This window comes from Varanus komodoensis, unplaced genomic scaffold, assembly GCF_004798865.1.
Source record: "Varanus komodoensis strain SLA01 unplaced genomic scaffold, ASM479886v1 scaffold1, whole genome shotgun sequence".
NCBI lineage: Eukaryota > Metazoa > Chordata > Lepidosauria > Squamata > Varanidae > Varanus > Varanus komodoensis.
In genome coordinates, this window is record NW_025335268.1 from 52,069,492 (window position 1) to 52,096,994 (window position 27,503).

General features: G+C 41.1%; 1 protein-coding gene across 6 annotated transcripts in view; it reads left to right on the plus strand.

Moving 5' to 3' along the window:
* Window positions 1-27,503, plus strand: part of TBC1D32 (TBC1 domain family member 32) — a 97,229-nt gene that overhangs the window by 25,198 nt on the left and 44,528 nt on the right. The window contains exon 1 of one of the 6 annotated variants that reach the window (XM_044425590.1): window positions 25,520-25,815. The exons of 3 other annotated variants lie outside the window; for them this stretch is intronic. The gene's annotated coding sequence lies outside the window, so the exon portion shown is untranslated. 2 more of the 6 variants (XM_044425609.1, XM_044425619.1) reach the window with 2 other exon arrangements.

Sequence of the window (27,503 nt, forward strand, 5' to 3'; positions counted from 1 at the left end):
GAAGCCGGACTGAAATGGGTTCAGATAATCAGTTTCATCCAATAGTGCCTGGAGTTGTCCCACCACCACCTGCTCCAACACCTTGCCCAGAAACGGGATGTTGGCCACTGGTCTATAATTAGTGGCCATCTCCGGATCCAGTGACACTTTCTTCAGGACCGGTCGGACTACCGCCTCCTTTAAAGGGGCAGGTACCTGACCCTCCCTCAGAGAAGCGTTAACCACTTCCAAGATCCAGGTCCCAATCTCGTGCTTGGCATTGTTAATTAACCAAGATGGGCAAGGGTCCAATAGGCAAGTGGTGGGATGTGCTCATCCAAGCACCTTGTCCACATCATCAGGCCGCAATAACTGAAATTCCTCCATTAATTTTGGACCAGACGGTGACATTGGTATCGCCCCAGAATATGGGATAAGAATCTCTTTTAGTCCAGGGACAGAACTGCCTCAGCCTCCTGGACCAGTCAGATGGATTGGATTATGTCACATGGTGGATCCACATTGTGAAGCCCCTGGCATTGGCTAGTAAATCGACTTTTTGTAATGCCAGTGTGGTTTATAAAGTTATATAATGGAGTAATATAGAATATACTTTTTTATACTCATTCTGCCACCTAGTGTTTATGCCTGTTAGAGGAGTCTTTATATCATTCAAATATTCAGACCTGCCTCACACAAGATAAACAAACCCACATTTACCATGCGATATTCATGATAAAATTGTAATTAATCCAGTTTTCAGAACTTTCTTTTTGCTTATTCCAGTGACCATTCAAAGCTTTGGAAAGGGAGGTGGTGATAATTACACTTCTATTAAAAGGGAAATTCACAAGGTTTTGTTCAGCTGTGCATTGATATTAAAATTATAAATTATGGCCCACTAGGGGGAGATGCAACATAAAACAATTTGGGGCCATATTTCCATACAATATCATTCTTACATTTCTTGTTTCTTGCATGTTCACCTGTATTTATTCTTCATGGGTTAAAACTTTATTCATTTTAGTTGGTTGTTTTCCACTTCAGTTCCTCTCTGGTTTGTGTGCTAAAGGTAATAAAACAGACCCATTCATAACCATGAGCATCAAACTATATAATAAAACAATTGAGGGATGCTGTTCTTAAAACTCATTTCATTTATCATTTGTCCGTATGAATATATGACTTGGGAGTCCTGGCCATAATGAGCTTAGTCCAGAAACACATGTGCAAATGACGCTGGCTGGGCAATACTGGGAATTGTAGGATTCTTCCTATTTAGATATGTATAGGACTACTGAAATGCATCATACTTCGATGTAGAAGCAAACTTACCTTGGAGTACAGTTCAAATATGGGAAGATTCACAGGTTTTGTGTTAGCTTCCTCACTGGCAACACTTTGATCAGATGCAATTAGATCTACCCTGAAAATCCACATGGAATTCCTCCCCCAGTACCACTTTTTAATGTATATGCAGAGGAATCTTGTGTAGTTCCCAATGTATGGAGGGAAAAAATAGTGAGTTTGCTTTTTTTTCTTCAAACCCACAGTATGTTAACCACTTACACATTGCAAAAAAAGAAGACATAGCTCAGCTAATAAAGAAACAAAAAGAGAATAGATCTGCATATGGTATTTTATATGTATGAGCAGACATTTAGAATTACAAATTTAGACTGTGCCTGCTCAGTCTACTAACAAGGTGCTCACTCAGGTGCAACTTCAAGGTGCTGCTCTCTCTGCTTACAGGTTCTTCTGGTCGTTCATCTTTAAATCTCATTTGGACTGGACAGCCCTTCCAATAGAGGATGCCTTCAAAGAGAGGACTGTCCTGTAGGATCCTGGCCTCCCTTGTAATGGCATTGTGTAGTGACAATTGATTTTTTTACATGACTTGAAGCACATTTGTCTCCTGGAACCAGAGATTGCAATGCATCCACATATCCACACACACACACACACACACGAAACTTTATGAGTGCATAAAAGGTGCTTTCTGGGAAGAAACACAATCCCTTCCCAACAACTGAGTGTTGCTTGTGTACCTCTGATAGCTGTTCTGCATAATCAGCAGCTTTGGCCAAATGAGGTTTTGTGGTAGTTCCACACAAGACTTTTGCTTGCAGCTGCCATTTTGAATAGTCGAGTTGCAGCGGGAAGCAGCATAGGCTTGCCATTATGTGCAAAGCTAAGAGGTAGATTGCTTGGGGTGGGTGACAAGCCACCCAGAACTTGTGGGGCACGTTAGAATTGCCATGTCTTGTCGGTTACCCCAACAAGCCACCCTCACCAGTTTTGCATGTAATGGCAAGCTATGCTGAATCCCACCAGGGCTGAATATTCAGAACAGCAGCAGCCTCAGTGATGAAATCCCCTTCAGGCAAATTCTCACAGCACTTTCTCATGATGTATAAACCAAGTCACTGCGAGTGACCACTTTTCTCTCCTCCACAAATAGGTGATTGGCATTTTGAAATCAAATAGCAGTTGGATATTTGAGCAGCAGTGCAGAAATCAGTTATGTTTTCAGTTGCTGGCTGGGGAAGACTGATTTATTTAAATTCTAACAAAATGTTGAAGAAGTGACTTGGGTAGCATTCTTATTCTAGTAGAAAATAGAATCATGTAGGAACATATTTGCCACACAGAAGAAAAGGCATCTTCACATGGTAAACAGAGTTGCTCTGATGCTGAGAATATCAGAATAACAATAAATACAACAATTAATCAAGCAAAACAGTGAGATTATCTTCCTGAAATGCAACTGAAACATGAATGATTGAGAACCTGGACCTATACAGAAGTGTCTCCTGAGTTACTTTTTCATTTGTTGAAATATTTTGAAAATATACCCTCAACTTGTAGTGGGAAAATAGTAAAATGATCAGTAAGACCTTTTTCCATCTACTGATCTAAAAGGAAGCAATGAACAATGTTTCAAGATTGTATCTTTTTCAAAGGTTGTGGAGATATATTATCAAGAAATTATGGTTAAAGACGGGGACAAGTTTTAAAAGTCAAAACAATGGTAAATTATTCTCCTTAGTAAAGTATGATCTGATAAGAGAGAGAAATGCTGCACAATCATGAATAGATAAGTATAAATCTACTCACAAAATACTTTATTTAATTAATTTCTATACCACCCAATAGTTGAAGCTCTGTGTCAAATACACTTTAAAACGTCTGTTCAACGCAAAACATACAGAAAGTCTTATTAAAAATACTCATGCATTTCATTAAAACAATGCAAGAACTATATCAAAGAAATCGTAGAGGATGTTTGAGCTTTCAAGGATAAAATTGTGGAATATATTTATAATACACTATATAATATGTACAATATAGTTGTACATACAAGAAAGTCAGCAGTAGCTTATGTGCACATAGGTCGCATATTTCCAGCTATTTCTAGTACACGTCACTTATTTCATGTCATGTCATGTCATTCAGTCTGGTTTTAGTCTGCCAGTGTCATATTAGTTGACATGCTAGTAGAGAAATGGATCATGCTGCAGCACAGCACTCTCAGTAGCGCTTTGCTAGCAGCGTCGCGGCCAAGCCTATCACTTAGTCCTCCTGCACATGCCACAGACAGATTCTGAAGGGTGACAGTGTGCTTATTTTATAGGCAGTTTCCTCTAATTGAATTTAGAAACAGAATCTTATATGATTTCCCATTGCAACTTTAACCAGGCAATCAATCCAGCTAATTTGAAAGTGTAGATACACAAATGGTTGGTTGACTGATGTTTGAAATTCACAATGAGATTATGATGGAGGTGGCTATAAATCAGCCTACAATGTTTTACTGGGCACAAGTGGTCCTAGAGGAAAACAAGGGAGGAAAGTTCTCCTTGATGTATCACATGATGTTTACTTTTAGATCCATGAGATCACTCAAATGGAGAATACATGAAACAGGAAACAAAAGGGTAGGCTAAACGTGTAGCAAAAAATCTATTGTGCTTCAGCATAGCAGAACTAGTTGAAGATGGTCTGCAAAAATATACAATGATCTTGTCTCTAGTATTAACATATTTTTGAAATTGTAGCAAGTGCAGGTAAAGTGACACAAAGTATCACAGAAGAAAGAATTAAGAGAATAAAATGGGCAAGCTTGCATTACATGACAGTTCATGTTACAAATAAGCTATGCAGTGTGGCTTGTTCACAGAGCAACACATGCTGTGTTGACGGATAATTGGATTCACTGTGCGGTATTCTCCTTCCCCACAGTCCTCCAGCCAATATCCCAGTGTCCCTTGTGGCATAATCCATCTTCTCTGCGCTGTCTCTCTCTGATCACAACCCCTTTTGGTTGACCAAAGGTTCACCCTGCGCCCCCCATGGAGCTTCAAAACTGGGATTGTATTTCTGGTCCTCAGACAAAAACTGCCTTTTGCAGTTGTAGAAGTGCATTCTTACAGCTTTTCTTTATAAGTAGCCTTGCCTGGTCAATTGTCCCTGTCAGTTTCAGCTGTCAAATGCTGCCAGATTGATGAGGTGAGACTGAATATAGGCTAACTTGCAAGCAGTTGACATCTGTCAGTTGCCTAGCAGTGAACTGAGAAACTCCAAGAAGGGGGGGGGGGGGGAGGGGGACAAAGTGGTAGAGTAGATGCACCACAAGGGGGTGCACCCTGATTTCCCCCTTTATATGTTTTCCCCCTTGATTTCTAGCATTGAACAAACACTTCTCAGTGTAATTGGCTGAATGGGATGGAGGGAATGGAGGCACATCCTGGTTTTAATGCGATTTATACTGCATGCGGTGCTATTTTAATTTCTATTTTACTTGTTCTTTGTTGTAAACTGTCCCGAGATGCTAGTAGAGGAATGGTTTATAAAAGCTTTAAATAAATCAATAAATCCTAATGGGTTTTGTTTTTGTTTTGAACACACTGGGAAATATGCACATTTTGATTTTGACAGGAAAATACATGCAGATTTTGCACTCTATTTCTCACCATTTACCTCCTAAGTTTGCAGTCTTGGTTGGGGGAGTGGGGGAGATTGTCTTAGGGATAGCAGGACAGGGCAGCATGGGGGCTTTGTCATGGATTATTCAAAAGGGTTACTTAGGCACAGCAAAAAAAGGGGGGAAAGGGAAGGGAAAGGCCCTGCCCTCATCTCCCTAGTGGTGCCCTGGTTCTCCTTTGTCGATGCTCATTGCCCCGTGCCTCAATCCATCCAGAAGAAATGACCAAAACAAAACAAAAACCAAACCCCTGATAAAATGCACGTATGGTACAGTCCACCACTCTAAAATTGTGTGATATCCCCCTCAACTTTATGGTTCTGCCATGAAATTTGCCTATTTTTCCTGATCTGCCTCACTGCTCTCCCATGGAATTTGTATAATTTTCTCCTTCAGCTTCTCTGCTGTGCTATGAAATGTGCATATTTTTAGCAATGTGGCTCAGCTCTGCCATGAAATTTGCATAAGTTCCTTTCAGCTTTATTGCTCTGCCACAAAATGTGCATATTTTAGAAACCTACATCTCTTCTCAGTAAGCCAAATGTGTACCTGACAGCTAACAATGGAGACCAGTGGAGAGAAGTGACAAATACAAAATAGGAGTGTGGAGTTGAAAGATGCTGGCAAGACCCAGAAAAATAACATTTAGAAGGTTATGGATGCATTACTATATTCAGAAGTGCTCAGATAATTATCTCCTCATGGCAACCTGATGTCTGTGTGTGTGGTGTGAGAAAGAGGTTTCTCAGGACCCAACAACCACATTGCTGGAAAGTTGCTGACCTTGGAGCCAAGGGAATGAGGATTTCTGCCACAAAAGATATATGAGATACATGCCAGGAGCCAGCAGGAGGACTGAACAGCAAACTGAAGAGCACACAATTGTCTGTCGGCTTGATGAATGAGCAACCAACCCATGGTAACTTACCTTCAGGGTGGCTTGGGATGCCATGCAAACTTGTCTAAGATATTACCAAACCATAAAGCCTTGCTGTGCTCCATGGATAAAGTCTACCATCCAGTCCAGGTAACCAAGACCAGGAATTCTTGGGTAAAGAATCGTCATGGCCTAGTAGTCCTGCTATGACCACTGCTGCTTCTGCTAGTGGTTAGAGCAATTGCAAGAGCACCAAGCAAAGCCTGCACTCAGTTGTCAGAGCAATGTGACATTGTGGGTTTGTAACTCCTAAAACAAAGCTGTTCTAATGGCTTCGAGCAATTGCAGTGGCATTAAGAGTTGTTTCAGGGTCACTGCGATATGTTACTTTCTGGCTACCGTATCTAACTGGGATTTGCTGGGGCCTGACTCACTGTGCCAGTAATAGATGGAGGGCATATTAGTGAAGCCTTGGTGGCGTGCAAGTTGAGGACCCTCTGTTTTGATTACTGTCAAAACTGCACAGCTTAGAAAGCATTTAATGTCACATTTCTGTTACTGTACATTTTGTGCTCTGCACAGAGGTTAAAAGTTCTAATACTCTGATTCTAAACACATTCTAAGATCTCTCAACAGTTTACATGTTATATATATATATATAGAAAAAAGGGATAGAAAGCAATAGAAAATAAAAACATTTAAAGAGACACACAGAGTAAATACAAGTAAGAGATGCAAAGGAGACAGCCTTTCTACAGGGCGTATTTATTCTGTGCCTCTGATAACTCCCTAAGGGCAGTTTGTGGGTCCTTTGTATGTCAGTGCCATCCTTTAGGGCCTCCCCCATACATACTTTGCAACCATTTTAGCCTTTTTCCCCCTTTCAGGAACTTTCATCATACCTCTGAATGGGCATGAAGCCCTGGTATATTTGTAGCAAGTGCTATCTAGTGCTTCCATAAGCAACATATAGAATGGCAGAGAAATGTAATGCTGGTAAGTAGCACTTTGAAATGCTTAAGAGACCTTACACAGTGGTCTTTAGGGTACTGCTGACAAAGTCATCTAGATTGCCCTGAGTTTCAGCAGAAATGCCTAAGTGTCAGCCTTTAGTGCTTCCACAAAGCTGCACTTACATATTAGAAACAATGGATAAAGCATCGCTCCATAATTCCTTGGAGCAGCCTTCCCTAACCTGGTGTCCTCCCCATGGATGCTGCAATCCAACAAATCTGGAGCACAATGATCTAGAGAAAGCTGGATTTAGTTCTCTGCCCTGTGGTACTCCGTACTTCCTGGACACAGCTGTTCTCTGTTCTCAGGCTTCCTTTTGTTCTGCCTCACTTCTTCATGCAACGGAACCAGAATCACAATTCCATTTGGGAGATGGCTCTGTGATACAGTTCCCATACTTGGCTCCGTGCTTCCTCATGGCATCACAAATTTATCCACTGAGGCGGAACTAAATTCAAGTCAATGGTAATTGTGTGTCTAATGAAGAATGTGGATTCTGGGATGAGCAGCAATTTCAAAACACATTTCAACGACTCTACATTCTTGCTACCTCCTGGGATTTTTTAAAATAAATAAATAGGCCTTACACTATTTGATTAGTAAGCAGATCACTTCCCTCTTTAAAATTAAATTTATTTCTCAGCAACCACCATCATGACTTTCTCCCTGTTTATTAGAAAACAGCCATCTGCCAGATTCAATTTTCTTCAGTCCTCTGAAATGGGTATAGCTCAATAATTTAAAACTATGGAGGATGAGAAAACAGGACTGCTGTCAAACTCTAAATTCAGGCTGTGAATCTTTCTAGCAAAAATGGATCCATTTCAACCTCTGAAATTGCACTAAAAACAATTACTATTTAAAGTGAATACCACTTATGTTTCTAAACACAACATGCATGGGTCTTAGCAAAGTACTTGGTACTTAGAAACAAAGACTCTGGGTCCTATAAATTCACAATCTATATGTAAGGTAAAAAAAACAGCTGTTATTGGGTGGATTAAAATATAATACATAAATAATGAAAACTAGTATAATATCTTTCTCAGAAATACTGGATTTCAGCTTTCTATTTAGCATTAATATCTAGATTGTATACTCAAGATGCTGTGTCACTGCCTAGAACAACTTGTTGAAGCTTGTGTTAACTTCTGTACCAAAACAAAACAACCTTTTATGTGATTGGTTCCCCCCCCCCCATTACTTCCTTTGAAGGATTTAATAGCTTCTATCTCTGTTAAAAAGTGCTGTAGGCTATGTGATACATGCTGTCAAATGTTGAGAATGTGATTTATTTATTTAAATCTTGAAAGCCACAAAAATAACAGTGCATGGATTGGTATGGTTCCTTTGTTCTCCCACAATGCAGTATTTCATGCTTGAATAGAAAGTATGTCAGCATTTCTGTGGCAAAACCCATATGGAGCCATTAGAAAGGCATCTCTTGACTTGAGCATGCAGTTATGTGGCGTCATTCAGTCTAATGTGACACAAGGTGAATTTTTTCCTTGTCTTTCAGGAGAAGCATTTGTATCCTATAACAACAGTGGGGAGAGGGGCCCTGAGCTCCTGGGACTGAAAGACCTCCGTTGAAGGAGTCAACTTCCACTCTATGCTATGTTATCAGGCATTGCTGTCATCAGAAATGTTTTCCTTCAAGACCTGGCATCTAGCCCATCTGATTTTCATATTTTGTAGGTGGCTTGTGCAGTCCATACTTAATTCCATGCCCCATCCTGTTAGAGTATTTGCACTCAAGTTGTTTTACAGTAAAATGAGTACTTTGTCGAACAGATGTTAACTATGGAATGCAGGCCCACCTTAGCTGGTGGGTGGGAGAGGACTGAAGGCCAGTGGGCTCATGGCATGCTGAGACCTGTACCCGCTCGCACAGGGAAAGACAAGGTGAAAGATGGTCTTGATGCAAAGTCCCCGCTTGGACCTGTGTCTGAAAGGCCGTGGTAACACAGGAGGAAGGAAAAGAAATAGAATGACCACTTGAAAGCAAGAAAAGGGAAGTAGAATGGTGTAATGGTGAGGCACCGCACCAGCACTGCCACTGCCAGGAGTGCTCACCTCCTGGAAGTCTGGGGGGGGGGGGCAAGAAGGAATGCACCCCCAATTTTCCTTGAAATAAACACACTGGACTCAGCAAACATTGACACAAGTTCTGGGGAAAATGGAAACTTTATTAAACTAACACACACACAGTCCAGATAGGAGGTGAAGACAAATACACATGCACAGTGAGAAGGGGAGCAGGGTAGGGGACGTTGGATAGCAGCTTACAGCAGACACTCTACGAATTCAGGGAACAAGCCCCCTGGCCGTTTGGTCACCCCAGCCCTTAAAATAACAAAACTAGCTGATCTAAAACCTAACAGCCAACAAACTATTCTCAGAAGCAATGGACCAGGACACTGACAGGCGGGACCTCCAACAGCAGGCGTCTGTCCCTCTGCCAAAGCATGAGTGCCTACCTGGCTCAAGAGCCCTTCTTCTATCCCCCCTGCAAGCAATCAGAACCATTTGCTTCCCGAGGTGACATAAAACAATCAGAACCATTTGGTCCATGAGCTGACATCTCCAGAGCCTCCAGCTGGGATCCACCCCTGAAGAGGATGTGACTCTCTCTTTTTTTTTTTTTTTTATAAATTTTTTATTAAAATTTTAAACTAACACTAAAAACTTCAAACATCACATACATCGGATTTACTGGGTCAACCTCCTACTACATATTTTTTAACATTCTAAAGTCAAATTCAAATCAATTTATAATAATTTAAAAACATCTCTAAATTTACGCCAAGTCCCGTTTCTCCAGCCAATTATAGAAAGAGTCCCAAGTTCGATAGAAATCAGTATCCTCTTTCTCCTTCAATGATAAAGTCAATCTATCCATTTCTGTGGAGTCCAAGATCTTTCTTACAATCAATCCATCGATGGGCAGCTCCTCACTTTTCCAATATTGAGCAAATGCAATCCTCACCGCTGTAATTAGATGCAGCATCAGATACATTTCCTGTCTGTTAACGTCTTCCGGTATGATGCCTAACAAGAAAACTTCAGGTTTGAAAGCAAAGGGTTTTTGTAACATTTCCTCCATCCATCTATGTATTTTAATCCAATACTTTTTCGCCTTATCACAAGTCCACCACATATGATAAAAAGTACCCACTTTATGTTTAAGGATGTGACTCTCCTTGAGAATCTCCAGACCCTCACGTGTTTTCCTCCCTCAGCCCAACCTAGGTGCCAGCCCATCCTTGAAACAGCTATCTGTGCCTTGCAGGCCTGAAACTAATCTTAACCTTTCCTCTCCTCCTGGGGTTCAGTACCCTTTCTGTTCCAAATGGCTGTTCATGTGGAAATGAAAACAGCAAGTGGATACAATTTGGGAGCAGGTAATGAAAATCTGATGAGGGAGATGCTAAGGGAGAACTTAAGGGAGAATGAGGAAGGCAGCAAGGATGCTGAACCATGATGGTGGAAGGGCAGCCCAAAGCATTTTGAAGGTGAAGAAATGGTAGGTGCCCCCTTCCATTTCATGCACAAAAGCCAGCTAGACTGGCAGGTGAATTGTTCTTCAATAGTGGTAGGGGGATCACATTCTCTACTGTGCTGAATGCAGCCGGGTAGCTTACAGGTGCTCACAGGACCACCTCATAACACACAGCGGTCCCTTCCAAAAGCTTGTGATCAGCTCCAGCAACTGCAGCCTGAGCTTGGATTATGGGAACCAAAGAACAAATGCCCCACCACCATTGCAATGTCCCTTTTGAGTATTTCGCCATCTTGTAATGTCCAGTTGTCAACTACAGTCATTCTAGCAGGCCATTTAATAGGTCAAATACTACAGGCTCTGTAATATAGGAATCGGCAGTCTTTTTGGGCATTGGACATATCTGGCAATTTGAGAAACTATCTTGGTCACCATCACAAATTGGTTGCTATGGCAGGCATGGTAAAGTACAAGTAAGCTGCCCAAAAGACTGGGCTTAAGTTGGGATCTGAGCTCCATTACGCTAACAACTCTCCTGAGCTTGCAGTTTTCAGCCCCAACCAGAAGACTGCTTCATAGTGATCCCAATTTTGGTTGATATTTGTTAATCAAAAATGTAGAAGTGGGAAGGCAACTTTATGGGTGCCGAGCAAGGTACTTTGGGGTGCCCCGATGCATATTGGTACCATGGTGCCTTCCCCTGCTGCATCCTTCTGAAAAAAAAAAAAACCCACAATGCTTTTTAAGGAAAGTGGGAGAGATCCAAATACATTCCTCTTATGAGATTTCTGTGCTTGTAACTGAACAGAGACTGCAGTCATATACTCACTTACTTAGAAGTAATTCCCATTGCATTTAACAGGTTAGATTTCTGAATGTCTGGATGAGTAAATAGTGTCTTGCTTTGAACTATGCATAAATCCATTGAGGGTGTTTTAAGATAGATTGACATTTAGAAGTTTGTGTCCTTATCTGACTGACTTGCTTCCTGGGGAGCTGTCATGGTTCTTAGCACCTGAATGACGACAGAGGCATTTAAAGTAATTGAAATAATTGAAGTGGGCAAAAATAAAAAGGGGACATGAACTTTCGGAAAAATCTCTAGTGAGTTATAGTGTGTGTGATGTCAGGAAAAAAAGTTCTTCAAAGATCTTTTTTGCAAATATCTGGTGTATGACTGCCTTTTTGATGATCAGAGTAATAACAACAAGAAAACTAAACCCAGGAAAGTGGGGGGCATGAAGGTGATGCTCGGGTTAAAGTAGGCAATCCATTTCATGGTTTGCTGAATTGTCACTTAAGGAGTTCCACCAAACAATTGCCATACAGTCTGGGATCAGCACCTGGGGCTGATGCTGTAGCTGGACTGAGCACCCCTTTACATACTTGCTTTTCAAGACTGGCAGTCTGAGTAAAGTCAGTGTGCAGGATCTACCCAACTTTTCCATTTCCCCACAATTTTCCCAAACCAAGAGGGAGGGTCAAACCTAGAGTTGGTCCTGTTGTCTTATTTTGTTAATGGAGGAATTCTGAGAACACACATTTTCATATGCTGATTTATATGCATAGAAATAATTAGAAATAATACCTCAAATAGAAATATTGCTTCTTACCGTAACATGGAAGGCCATGATCAGGCCTGCCTGCTGAGTTTGCTGTCCAGGTGCTCACTGGGGATGGCCAACAGCCCTTATGGATCTATTCTCTTTCAACTAGAATTAGACAGGGCAGCCCTTTAGACAGAGGACTCCTTCAGAATAGAGGACAATCATCTGGCAGCCCTTCAAACAGAAGGCTGTCTTCTGTAGTAATAATCATACGCTTGAAACACCTCTGGTTAGACTAAGAAGGCCTACTCAAAGCTGTGCCTAGGCTATGAGGTTCCTTCCCAAAAGAAGATTGTTTATGCCCTCCTTGCATAATTTCACTGCATTGTAATTTCAAGTTTTAGGTATGCTAGAAACATTGAACCAAGTGCTCTTGACACCTTTTGCTACTGTTTTACATTTTGCTGTTGATTTTCATGATACAGTTTATCTGTTAGTTCTTAGATTTTTCTTGGTGGTAGTCACTGATGCAGGTGGACTGTTCTGGACTAAGTAAGACTCAAATTAGAGCAGGGATCTATGTCGTTTATCCCATTGTTTGGATATTTCAGCCTTTTAGGCACAAACTTGGGTAACGTATATACAGAAAAAGAGAGACTTCCAACTTTTTGTTGCAGGGCTTCACTCATACATTAAGCTAACATCTAACATATCATTTTAGATAGAAATTCACCATCAAAAGTACCTTTTCCTTGCTGATACAGTCCAGAGAAACATACCTCACCAAATTCCATGGTACAGATGAGAATCTGATAGTGTGTGTGTGAATTTGCACACACATGACATGCAAGTGAGAGAGTTCTCAAAAGAGAGCCACCATAAATTCAGGAGGGCTCCATACAGCATAGCTTTATGCCACCTCCTCAGCTGCATACGTAAAGAGTCTTCAGCTAAACTGGTTAAATGGATTAGCTGCAGGCAAATTTTCATTCTAGTGAAATACGATGACGCTGAGAGCAAAGTTCATCTATTTGAGAAGATCTAAGCCAATAAAAGGAAATCAGAAGATGTGAGCTGGATCTAAGTCCAGTCCAGCATTCTCACTAAAGCACTGGCTTTTAAATTAACGTCCCCCTCCAATTTTAGCCCCCAGTAGCAGAGTAAGTGTATGGATGAGGCAACTGTGGTTGAGCCTTGACTAGAGTAATGGTCGGAAGATGTTGTGAAAAGCACAGGCAGGGATGATCTTCCTTTGGAGTCTTAACAAAATCCAACCTGCATACTTTAATGAAAGTGCTATAAACCTTGCTCCATCTGGATTTTAATGGCTGAATAAATTGACCTCTGTATCGTAAACAGTATTTTATACTTCAGTGCTTATTTTATTCCATTCCATTGCATTTGATTTTGTTTTTACATCCTTCTGTTCATCCTATGATCTATCATCCTGTAGTGGGTTAGGAGTTTAAACAAATTTTAAAAAGGGGATATATCTATCGCCATTCTTAGCATAGCTCTTCAGCCTCTCTGCCATACCTAGTACTGTACTGTGGGGTAAGGCAAGTGAAACTAAAGCATAATTTCTGGCAGTTACTATGCTGATGTGTACAGTGTGATCAAGATGAATGCAGAGCAGGAGAGAATGTTGGATAACTAGTAAGTTTTTCCTCAATTCTCTTAATAACCCTGAGCAAAGCTTGCCTCTCACTAAATACTGGGATTTGAGAATGCATTTAAAACTATTTTGGGCAGGCAGAATTATTATGAAATCACAGTTACAAAGTCACGGTGTCCATCCCTCGTCAGTGTAGAATCAAGTTTAGGAATTCCCAGATGGCTGTCCCATCTCTGACCGAAAACTTAGTTATGGAAAGTCTACCAGCCCCCCAGGTGGTCGCTTCCGTCATCTGAGTGCTCTGGCCATTAGGAAGATTTTCCTGAAATCCACCTTTTCATAACTAAGCCTAATATTTTTATTTATTTTTCGATTTATATCCTGCCTTTTTCCTACAAAGGAATCAAGGCAGCTTACATCATTCTCCTCCTCCATCTTCTCCCCACAACAACAACCCTGTGAGGTAGGTTGGGCTGAGAGTCTGTGACTGGCCCAAAGTCACCCAGTTGGCTCCATGGCTGAACGGGGACTAGAACCCAGGTCTGAGTCCCAGTCCCATGCTCTTAACCACTACACTACACTGGCTATTTTGTTTCATGCAGTGGAACACAGAGCACAGGTTGTGGTCTTGTGACATCCCTTTAGGCACTTGAAGAGTGCTTTCATAATGCCACCCCATTCTTCTTTTCTCAGAGCTAAACACAACCAGTTCCTTCCTTCATTCCTCATAGGAATTACTTTCTAGTCCCCTCTGATCTTTTTCCAAATTATCTGAATCTTTCTTTAAACATGTGATATCCAGTAATTGAGTGAAGGGAAGTCTGTCCAGCACAGAGTAAGGTGGAATTATTATTTCCCATGATTTAGAAACCGTAATTCTATTGATGACTCTAAAGTTGCATTCGACATTTTTGCAGCCTCATTGTACTGCTGATTCAGCATGTGATTAACTACAACTCCAAGATCTTTTTTCACATATACTGTTAAGCCTGGTATCTCCAAGCTTACAGCTGTGAATTGGATTTCTCTCCTAAATAAAAACCTTTGCATTTTTCTGTTAAATTTCATAGTTATTTCTTGCCCAGATTTCTAACCTACTTCTAAGCCAACATCTTGCTTAGAAGATCCTCTAAAGGTTCCTTAAAAGCGTTAACATCAATGGAAAAATGTGTGACTTGTCTTGTAGTATTAGAGGAAATGCACCACCTGCTTTGAAAAAGGCAGGATGAAATAAAGCATCCTAAAGCTCTCCGAGGTAACTACTGAAGCTCTCTTTTGCTACTGGAGATAATCGCAATATATCACAAATGATTTGAGAGTAGAACAAAAGCAAGGAAAGATGGGCAACAGCTATCAGGCACTCTCATTTATCACTGGTGCAGGCACCTGAGAAGGTGAGACAGTGCAGATACTACAAACACTTCTTTCTAAGCCTCTGATAGTGCTAGTATTCCTCATGGCACTGCCAGAGCTTCTCAAGGGAAAACAAGGAATCTATTGCAAACAGAACCATAACAGATTTCCCAGAATTGCTAGAACTGCCAAAGGCAGATGAGTAGTACCAAAAAAAGATCAATGTAATCACAATCAATTCTAAGGATATGACAGCCAGTGTGGTACAGCAGTAGAAGTGTTGGACTCGAGACCTGGGAGATCCTAGTTCCAATCCCCACTTAGCCATGAAGCTCACTAGGTGACTTTGGGCCAGACACTCACTCTCAGCCAAACTTACTTCACAGGGTTCTTGCTGTGACAATCAAATGGAGCAATGTGAGCCACCTTGGGCTTTTCACAAGAGGGAAAAAGGCAGGATATCAATGAAACATAGCAGCAGCAGCGTTCAACAGTTGTCTGTTTTCCACTCTGAACAGTTTGAGGGAGGCAATACTTTACTTGCTCCCTTGCTTCTCAATCATGTAAGTAGCTTGCATTGGACAAAGCATCAGGGCAGTAGTGAGAGGGTGCAATCAGCATTCTCCGAGGAATGCAAAAATACTGCAGATGTGAGAACTTGAATCCAGTACATCTGTACTGGCAGCAAAATCCACTGTCATGTAAGCAAGCTTACGGCCATGCAAAGGGATTTCCTCTCCTGTTCTGCAAAAATCTGCTCTAGAGTTCTCAGCTCTCCAGATCAGATTTTGTGAGTGTGTAGAGAGACTGGGCAGGGGGGAATTGCCCTCTCCCCATTCCATTGATGGAAGCTATTCTGTCAGTAGGAGAAATGAATTGGATGCTTCCCTAGGATTTGAAAGCCATAACTTTGAAGAGAGAACCATGGCCAAGTGATACGTTAACATGGCACAGAAAAAGAACTGGGAATTCTCTTGTATTTCTCATGGCTGGCAATCTGACACAAAGAAAGGGCTGTAAAAAAGAATGTGGTGACAGCTAATCCTTTTAAAGCAAGTATTCAGACATATATTATTTCCATAGTTCTAACAAACACTACTATTCTTTCCTCAGTGAAACAGCAGATTAAATACCAGCTTTTAGGAATCATTCTGGCAACAGCCTAATTGCAAATATTGAATCAGCAAATGTGCTTGAAGTTATTTGAGAGGAAAGGCTATCTTCATTAACTATCCACAAACTATCACCTGAATTACTGTATGATCATTTTAACTGTAGAATAGATGGAAGCTTAATCGCTTTGCCTTTAACAAATAATCACTAAAATGGCCTTTACAGAATGTGCATGGAATTACTGTAGCCAGATTTGGTATAGGACATGACTGGGTTTTTTAAAACAGTGTGACTGCATGAATGTTTACTTTGTTGTGACGTGTCTTCAAGTTGTCTCTCATGGCATTCTTATGAATGAATGCCCTTTCACAGCCTTGCTCAGTTTGTTTATTTCCTCCAATATTTATATCCTGTCCATTAACAAAATGTCCCAGGGCAGCTTACAAACCATAGATAATCAAACAATAAACGATCACAACAGAATACAACTTAACAAGCATAACAAAGCATAACTGAGCATAATGATATTAAAACCAAGGTAGAATAGTTAAATATTAAAATATTGGGCAAATAAAAAGGTTTTAACCTGGCGCCAAAAAGAATATAGGCTTGGTGCCAGGCGAACCTCTCTGGGGAGCACATTCCACAATCTGGGCGCCACCACAGAAAAGGCCCTACTCCGAGTAGATGTCCTTTTTACCTCCTTCAGGGAGGCTTCCAGGAGCAGGGCCTCTGCCTCAGATCTTAAGGAGTGGGAGGGCATATAAGGAAGGTGTTCCTTCAGGTATCCTGATCCCAAGGCATTTAGGGCTTTATAGGTTCGGACTAATGGGCTTAGACTTCAATTGGTAGCCAGTGTAGTTGATAGAGAACTGGCGTTATGTGAGAATAACGACCGCCCCCCCCAATCAACAATCTGGCAGCTGTATTTTGAACCAATTGAAGTATCTGGACCATCTTCAAGGGCAGCCCCATGTAGAGCGCATTACAATAATCCAACAGGGAAGTTACCAGAGCGAGTGTCACCACTGCCAAGCAGCACTCGTAAACCCTTCAAGGCTCATTTCTTGTAAACCCCTTAAGGCCATGGCTTCCTGATCTCCATCTCATAGTGATTTTCAGTGTTGGGTATCCAAACTGTGTGTGACTCGCTCCCAAAACTGACTCAAGCCACATCAGCGATTTAACTCAGACTTGACTCAGGAGCCATGCTTCCACCCACCCACCCCACTACCACCTCCTTTTTCTGTTAAAATTGGTTCTTGAGACTTGACTCAAAATTTTTTTGCAATGACTTGAGACTTGATTTGGACTTGGTAGTAAAGATTTGAGACTTGACTGGAGACTTGCAGTTAAAGACTTGAACACATCACAAGTGATCTTCTGCATTCAACTCTCCCTAGCATTGTCTTCTCTAGTGAGTCTTGTCTTCTCATGATCTGCCCAAAGTATGACAGCTTCAGTTTTGTCATTTTTGCTTCCAAGGAAAGTTCCATCTTTATTTAATTTACGACCTTCTTGTGTGACTTTGTCAATCCAGGGTATTCACAAAGCTTTTCTTCAGCAACATGGTTCGAATGCAGCAATTTTCTCCCTATTAGCTGCCTTCACTGTCCAGCTTTCACACCCATACCACGAATAATATAGAATGGATAACCTTGACTTTGGTCTCCAGTGAAACATTCTTACACTGGACTATCTTTTCTAGTACATCCTTCATTTCTGCCCTTTCAAGCCTCAATCTTCTTCACATTTACTGACTGTCGTCTCCCCTTGAACAGATGACAGAGCCAAGGTATGCAAAAAAATTCAGTTTCAATTAAGGTAACAATTTCTCCATTCTTGACCTTAAATTTTTAAAATTTTTCTCTAGTCGTGATTTCTGTTTTCTTAATTTGGTTTCTGCAGTGCTACTTTCACATTTTCTTCTTTCACTTTCATCAAGAATTGTTTCAATTCACTGCGGCTTTCTAGTTTCCACAAAGCTTAGCATCTCCTTTCTTAGAAACTGGAATGTATATTGAACATTCCCATTTTATTTACTTTGGTGAGAAGCATTTTTTTACTGAGTTACTGACTCTTATTTATTTCTATACAGCCCAATAAAGCTGAAGCTCAACAATGAGCTTCGTAAGATACAACATGATAAAGCACAATACAAAAATGTTAAAAGTACAGTATAAAATAAAGGTGAAAACCAAATAAAACAGCAGCTCTTACGAAAGCATCCAGAGGATTGGAGCCATAATGGCAGAGAAGAGAGAAGTTTGGTAGGAGAAATATTATCTCTCAGTGCTCTCTTTCTGTGCAGCTATAGAAATAACCACAATTCCTGCCCCATGCTGAGGACTATAACCAGATAAGCACTTTTTCTGTGGATAGAACAGTTTCTCTCAGGATGTGGAGTAATTCTCCACTGCATCACACTGTGCACCCTCAGAAATTGCTCCAGGTGGTTGGAAAACACTCTAAAAGATGTAGGGGCTACAGGGGAAGTAGTATAGGAAAAATCTCATTGCATATGTCCACACTGGATTTCACCTTGAATCTGGGGATTGTTTAACAGAGAGCAATCAAGTAATTCTGACAGCATCAAGATAGTTCAGCACATGAAATCATTTTCAAAGGATTATTTGAGTGTAAGCATAAGGCCAAGAAGTTAAAAATGCCTCATAGGTCTCACATATTTAATACTCTTAAAGTTTTCTAAATGAGCTGGATCCCGTCACTGTCTTCCATTGGTTAAGACAGTGAGCGTCTGGGTCTCCAGAGATCTGGGTTCTAGCCCCCACTCAGCCATGGATTTCAGGCCATGAGCCTAACTTTTACCTCACAAGGTTGTTGTTGTAAGGATAAAGCTGAGAGGAAGAAGAGACTCTTATAATCTGCCTTGAGTTCCTGGGAAGAAAAAAGGTGGGAATATAATAGTGAGGCTCTGATTCTTTTCACGATGGCTAACATCTTGATGGTGTCCTCCTTTTTTTAACTGAAGGACAATGGAAGGAAAGAAATGTGTGCAGCTACGCAGTCTCACTTTATGGAAATAATGCAGTTTGCACAAAACTAGGCAGCACACTTTGTAGCTTGGCCAGAGATACCAAAACAACACATAGGAGTAAGTCATATCACTTGCTTTCTGCCATGAATATAATAGGTATGAATATGACAGGTTTTCCTACATACTTAGGGGGAAAGGAACAGGCTGGCTGGGCCTGAAAGGAACCCACAATGCCTAAGAGCTCTTGAAGCAGCCAGTTTTGCTTCTGTTCCAAGCAGAGCAACTGGTATCCTGCAAACAGACCCTCCCATGGTACTTTGTATTCAGGGATATTTTCACTGTAGATGCCTAAGGAGACATTTATAGCTGACTGGGGGCATGGTGGAAGTTATAGGCCGTTTTCCCATCTAAACATGCACAATACTGTGCCTTAATTCAACTTCAACACAGCAGCACCTCAAGGAAAAGTGCTATAGCAGATGGCACTAAGTAAAGAAGCACAATTCTTGACCGTGTTCTTCCTCAATAGTTTTCTGAAGAAAACCGAGTATGATCACCCTCGTGATGAAAGGTATACCCACGTATGATGCCATCTGTTTCAAATTCAGCTTTCAAAATTTTATAGATGCAACATACAGTTCAAACATTGAATTGTCTCTAGTTCTTAGAGCGATCTTTGGTTAATATATTTCTTTGTAGTAAGAATATCTGTTGTACTGTGTTCTTTCTTCTGTAAATGTTCAAAAAGAAAAACAACAGTTTGCTGCATTTTGTTTATAACTCTTCCCACATACAATGCAGACATCTGTTAAAGTGATGAAAATCAGTGACTTGGTATTATATTGAGTTATATGCAATCTAATATCTGAGTTATATGCAATCTAATATCCAACACCACCATAAGGTGCATAAACAGAAGAATAATGAGTGAAATACAGCCGCAGTATAATTATTCAATGATTTAGTAGGAAACAAAGGAAACTGGTAAGATGAAAGGAAGGAAGGCACAGCATCTCATTACTGCTTGAAGATGTGGAAAAAGATGGCCAGGAACTCCTCAATTTAGGGAAGAATCAAGATTCTCAGACTTAAAATCAGATCTGCCTACTTTCTGAAATGATAGCATCCTTTCTATTTTTAAAAAAACTAATATTCAGGTGAAAATGTGAGCAACCAATAAAACAATACCATGTTATGCTCACAGCATCGATAAGCACAATATTTCTACTGTTGGGCTGGTTTCAAAGTAAGCAAAGTTTCCTACTCTGCATCTTACTTGAATAACAATGTTCAGTTACACTGCAAAAAGCACAATTTTTTCTTCAATAATTTGGAAACACTTAATGAGTGGCAAATTGTGTCATTTTACAGCATTAAAACCTTAAACTTTTCTTCTGAGTGAAATTGTAGCTTAAGAAGTGCCATACCTGGCTCTGAAGATAGGAAACTATGGTTTAGTACAACCCAGGCTTAAATGCTGGTTTCATATCCATTTGTTCTGAAAGCATACATTACAGTTCTCCAAGCTCAGATTTAATGGAGAACAATTTCATTTTAAAAATTTAAAATTTCATGTAAAAATAAAAGCTGTCAATCATCTTTATGTAGTTTGTGGATATTTCCACACAATATATTGATTCACATATCATGATTTCCTGCTATGTTTGAAATGGGCTATTGATGTCAATAGGAAAGATTTAAGTCCAGATTTACTACCTCTCACTGGAATCAATGAGAATTGTAAGTACTCAAGTTTGACTGAATCTTGTACTTGATATCACCTCCTCAATTTCTAATTCCAATATTCTCATAAGAAGTTGTAGCCATAACTGCACACCAAGCCAAAGAGGGGAGTGCAATAGATCTTAAAAATACTTTCAAGACCAGTTCAACGTCTCTGATTGTCACTGTATGGCTGTGTTTCGTTGTTGTTTTGCAGTTTCCCTTTTTCTGTGTATGTGCTAGTGGTTCTACTCTGGTTTTGTATTCTCAGAAGTTTTTTGCTGATGCTTGTTTTTGTTGAAAGAGTGTTTTTTTAAATATATATTTTTTATAATCTTAAGAAACTCTAAATGGTTCATTATGCCCTCAAGCTGCTCAGTGACAGCTTCACAGTCATGGAAAGTTACTGAGAGGAAAAAACTGAAGAAGTGCAAGGACAAATGGAAAAAGGTAGAAGAGCTGGATGAGACACATATTTAAAAGGGTTCAGAAAAAAAATGATAATCTGGAAATGTCATTTCCTGATTTACATCAAATCCCTATTTTTTTAAATACTTACGTGGTCAGAAATGAGAGATGACTTAGTTGTGGAATGCCTTTCTCGAACAGGCTTACCCAGCGCCTACCAATCTGCTCTTTTGCATACTGTTTTTATTCCAACGGGCTTTTAGAAGTATTTTTAAAGATATGCTTAGCATGTATTAAGATCCATGGACTGCTTGCTGGCTTATATTTTGGTTTTCAAGCTGTTTTATTCTGCTGTTTATTTTTTTTTTTAATACTGGGCAGTATCCAATGTCTCCTGTGTGTCTTCAATAAGTATGGTGTGGCAGCAAGACTCACAGCCATTGCAACAGGAAGCTAGTGCTTCCTATAGCAACTCTGAAAACAAGACCAACCACTCATTTCCAGAATGGGACCAGTCAGCCTCTGATAGCTTGTCTGAGCTGCTTCGTTCCCACAAGGAACGCTCTGGCTTTAGGGAGCTCCGCTTTCCTGTTGCACCAGCAGTAGAAATACCTGATGCTCAGGCCACTTTGGATTCTATCTCACTGGATCTTGTTATGTTATGTTTGCATTGCAAATTGTCAGGTAACTTCAGCTATCGGGTGGTATGGGAATGTAGCAAACAACCAACTCAAACTTTTAAGTAACTGGGATTGGATGCAAATGTGTCCAACCTATTCTCCCCAAAACGAGAAAGAAAGAAAACTACAATGAGGACTGAGCATGCTAACTGGGCAGAATGCTGAGCACAATAGCAAAAACAATAATATTGGAGGGTGAGGGAAGAGAACCAGAAAGGAGAATGAAGTGATTTGAATCATGAGCCAAACCAACTAACTTCACATTCTGATATTTTGTTTCAGCACCCCACTTGTATTTACCAGTGGAAATGTCTATGGAGTGAGTAGTAACATTAGCTTAATTCAGCAGAGTTGCCTTCAAAGAAGATATAGCATGCAGACTGCCTTTGGGTTTCTGAAGGGCAGGGTGGTGACACTCTGTAAGGGTAAATTCAGAATTTAGGTTATAATCTTTTTAATTAGTAACCTGTTCAATGCCATCTGTTAGGCATCAGTGGGCTTGCTACTCAGTGGTTCCATGTTGCAATCCTTGACATCTCCAGTTTAAGGAAAAACAGGCCATAAAATGATGGTAAACACCTCTGCTGGACACCCTGGAAAGTGACTGCCGATCAAAGAAACCAGTACTGGAGTAAATAGATCAAAAGGTCAAACATGTTAAAAAACAGCTTCATATGTTAACGTGTCATTATGATTCAGTATAAGAAAAAGTCAAGTACCATATCCTGTATCAGTATTCATAGAGTACTGATACCAGTTTTATAGCCATAGTGATAAACAATGAAAATGCTTCCAGCCTATTTGGGTGTATAATAAATAGAAAAATCTGTCCAAATAAATAAATATCCTGAGAAGATAATACCATTTGCATAACACTGAGCTATGTATAATACATGTTCAACATCATAATTTTATGTGATATGTATTCATTGTATTGCATGTCTACATTATTTAAAGCAACCATCTGTTGTGCAATGTCCCATCAATTAATATTTATGATGCAACATACTTTGTCATGTTACTTAGTGATCATTTACACAGAGAAAAAACATCTCCTTGTGGATTAATTTAACATATTTGTAACTATGGTACATGTATGTTCTTATCATTTCAAGATCCCAGGCAGATTTTTCAAGTTTGTGCAGTGAGATTTCAAATGGGTTAAAATAACTAGAAGGGTGAAACTGTTAGGTTTCCTTCAGAAAGACCACGTTACAGTACAATGATGTAAACCAAAAAGGCCAAGAGCTGGTATGTTAGGAAGTACACTGGCCTGAACAGAAGGACAGTGACATTCAACAATGCTGCTCACATCCCTACAGTGAATTATACAAGAAGGTCGAAAGGTTGCTATTGCAGAAAGTGCCCTAATTTAAATCTCACCTGTTAACGACAGTGAGGGAGGAAATGTATACTTCTCTCTGACGTGGGGGCTGTGAGGGAGACGAGATGGATGGCTGCTTTCTCCATCTGAATAAACAACTGTATTCCTCCCTACTGCAAAGGGCGTCTAGGGCTCTGTATGCCATAAGGCATTTACTACACCCCCCTTTTTACCAAAAATTGAAACACACTGAAGAGATTGAGCTCTTCCAGATGAGGCTTTTATTATGCAATTCTTCATAGATATTTATGGAGGTCCAGACAATATCACCATCCCTTTGTGTAACTTACCCTATGCTTTCCCATTGCATCCTCCATTTTTTTGACTTACCACAGGACAAATCTGTTAAAGGAGACTGGGAGCACTAGCAGTGGTAACTGGTGTCCACTGGAGCTGGTGACTGACCGACAGGGCAGTCAAGAGCTAGTGTGGTGGCCAGTGTTGAACTGGGGGTCCCGGATATCCAGGTTCTGATCTCCGCTTGGCCATAAAGTTCACTGGGTGATTTTGGGCCAGGTAGTTCCCTCAGACTAACCTACCCCGCAGAGCTGCTGTTGTGAGGATAAAATGGAATACTGGAGAACTGTATCACCCATCATTCTTAAGTTCCTTGCAAGAGGAGAAAAAGGCAGAATATAAATGCAATGTAATAATAATAATAATACCAATTAACAGTAGGTTGCAGTAGGCAGATGTCCTAAATAGATGTTCCATCCTATTTCTTTGCAAAGGGCATAAGGATGCTTACAAAGCATTCCAAATACATCACAGCAACTGAACTGAAGCAGGGCTGGGTGCTGCCACATATGATCTCTGTGCTGGAAGAATCTCCACTGCCCCTGAAGCCAGTCTCCCAGGTAGACATACTTCTTGTATGAGATTTTGGCCTCTGAGCCCTGGAAATAGGAAAAGGAGAAATACAAAAGGAAACCCACAGTAAAATGTGACATTCCTTTATAAAAGAGTGCAATTTAGGGTGCAAAAAGAAAATATCCCCTATACACTATCAATATCTTGTTTACACTAATAAACAAAGCTCAAATTAGTAATTCTGCTCTTGGATGGGCAGAATGGTAGAATTTGTCAATTGTCATAAATTACTGTTTATAATTTCATATGCTCCACCCATACTCAGTTCAACCTCTTAATGCAGGCTATTTTGAAAGAAAGCTCAATGTGCTTTGAAAATTAGCTTAGGACCAGATTAACCGCTCTTGTTTTAGAAGAGTGCAAACACAGAATTCGCTTATTTAGATTTGGCAGAACCTACACTAGCCCCAGTGGAGATCTTCCTCATACGCTATTTTTTTGGACTCTGATATCATAGTATCCCCAAATATCTATCCCGTATCTGCAGGAACAGAGTACAGGGTGTGCTAATCTAGGATGGAGGAAGACACATGAACTGGGATTGCTAAACCAGCCTGTTTGTTTTAACTGAAACCTATACACTACATTCAACAGGTTTTACTCTCAGCTTAATGTAGGTAAAATTGTAATTTTAACAAAGAAAGGTTAGTATATGTGCAGTGATGTGACTCCTCCTAGCCTTTCCCACTCTTAAGTAAATCATTGATTTCCGTGTAAATGGAAGTTCGATCCTAATGCACATTTCCTTGAGAATATCGACAATCATATTATTACAGCAGACTCCTCAAACCTGGAGTCCTCTATGGCTGGCTGGGAGGGTAGTCCAAACTTTCTGAAGGGTATCAGTTTGGGGAAGGCTCACCTACAGTATGCACCACCTTTGTCCCATGTGGTGCTCCTAAAGTACTTTAGATTACAACTCCCAACATTCCTAATCCACTGCCCGTGTGGATTGGCGGTAGAAACACCAGGTTTACCCTGCGTCGAAGATGACCATATACACCCACTGGCACCAGGTATCAACGCCCGAACAAAGCATCTGATTTATTACGAAATCATGCACTGGTCCGGCGCGGTTTTCTTGAGAAGAAAGGTCTTTCCCAGTCCTACCTGGACCTACCAGAGAAAACACGGGAATCATTGATACGTAAAGCACGTGCAGTAGCGCCGCGCTACAGGACCCCACGAACAGAAACGAACCCTGCGACCAACACAGCGGAGTTCAACGTTCGGAAGGCTGGAGCGAGGCCACGACACGCCGCCCCAGAACGAGCGCCACGCGCTCCCTCGCCACGCCCCTTGCGCAGCTGACCCCGCCTACTCCTCTTCCCGCGGCTCTGCAGGCGCTGTTCTCTGATTATTATTTTTTTTCCAACTTCCAACCGCGCTCTGCCGCCCTCCCTTCTCCCGGCAAGCTTTGCGCAACGTTTCTCAGCCGACGCCGTTGCCAGGATGTCCGTACGGCGCGCGAGAGTGTGCTGCTGGGTTGCTAAGGGCCCTGCTAGGCGGGGAGCGGGGAGAAGGTTTTGGGAAGGCGCGCCCTGCAGGTGACTCGCGCTGCTTCTGCCCGCGACTCCCCCGCTGCTTTCCCGGCGTCTGGAATTGAGGGCGCCGCTCCAGAGAGTGCACAGCTCCCGCCTCCCTGGCGCCCGCGCTAAAGGCCCCTTCCACGAGAAGAGGCAGAGCAGCCCCTTCGGCCTCAAGGTTAGCTCTTGGAACGCACCCCGGAGCCTCAAGGGATGTGCCTGAGCGGCTAAGCTCGACCGGGAGTAAGTTTCTTCGGAAGCGCATCCTGTCAAGTTCCTCCTCCCCAGTAAAGTCGTTAGGCTTAGCTGGAATCCTCGACATACCTATTCGGGAGTCATCTCTGTCAAGCTTAGGGGGGTTTACATCTAGAATCAGACTGCAGGTCGGAAACGGAGATGGGGAACGGACGGTGAAGTGGCAGGCAGGTGCTGTTTCCCAGTTTCTCTGCAGTTGCTTACCCAAGACTATATTCTGTCTTGTCTGCTATATCCCTCTACAAGGTATGAGACCTGTAAGCGCTGAAAGTCAGATTTCTCCCCCTGTCTAACGACTGAAGACTTGATAGGGTAAGCCAGGATGATAACCTTGATGCGGGGGGATGGATACTTAGGCATTTAGAAGATCAGCCTCTAAGCAACCCTCCCCAACTGGATGCCCTCCAGATGTTTTGCATCTCTACTCCCCTTAACATTCCAATGGTCAGCAATCCTGGGAGATGCAGTGCAAAACATTCCCCATCAGATTGGGGAATGCTGCCAAATCAGTATCTCTAATTTACCTTGTAGATGAGTTCTGTCTGAAACTCTGGTTTCCCAGCATAGTTTTATTTACTTATTTAGTATGCTTGTTTATTTATTACCAACCTTGTTTCCTGCAAGGAAGTCAAGGCAACTTACATAATACTGTTTTTCATTTTATCCTTACAACAATCCTGTAAGGTAGGTTAGGCTGTGAGTCACTGCCAGGTCCAACGGCACGCCATAAGCTTCATGGCTGAGAAGGGCTTTTTCAGTTACAATCAACACCTTAAATTGGGCCTGGAAATGGACTGGGAAGCTATGAAGATGGTATGATGCTGCCATATTTTGGACTAACTGAAGTTTCCACACTGTTTTCAAGGGCATCCACACATGCAACAAATTGTAGTAATCCAACTGGTTACTAGGATTTGGATTAATGTAGCCAGGAGGTCACAATCCTTGTTGAGTTGTGGCTGGCATGCTGACTTAAGCTAATAAAACCTTTAAGGCTATGTTTCAAGTTGGTTTACAAATCCTGGCTTATTTGCAAGCACATAACCTTGGTTCATATGTCAGTGGAAAGTATGCTTAAACAAGCTGTATCCTGGCTTGTTTCACCAAAAGGAAAAAATGCACGAATGCAGTTAGTGTATAACTAGATATATTAAAGCAAGATTTTAAAGTGTTACATGTGAACCATGAAAGGACTTGACCTAAGTACCCACTGTTATGGACATAGAAACATGGGAAGCTGCCTTATACTACATCAGTCCATTGTTCCATCCATCCTAGTTTTGTGGACACTGATAGCATTTCTCCAGGATTTCAGACAGGAGTTTTTTCAGCCCTGTCTGAGAAAGCTAAGGATTGAACCTGGGACTTTCTATGTTCTACCACTGAACTACAGCTCCTTCATTAAGCTGCTTCTATCATGCTAGAGAAAGTCAAAAGCAGAAGAAGAAAAGGAAGAGCAAAGAAGAGATAGATTGACTCCATGAAGCCTTGAATATAAAATAGCTAAGCAGAACTTTTTGGATGGCACTCATTTATAGGATTGCCATAAGTTGAAGATGACTTGATGGTATAAAACAACATTGTAGCTAGGTTCATCTGTAAGCTCAGCTCACTGCATTCAAAAACTCTGCTATCTTTGCATTGGTCCCAACTGCATCCTGTAGATGTCACAGATG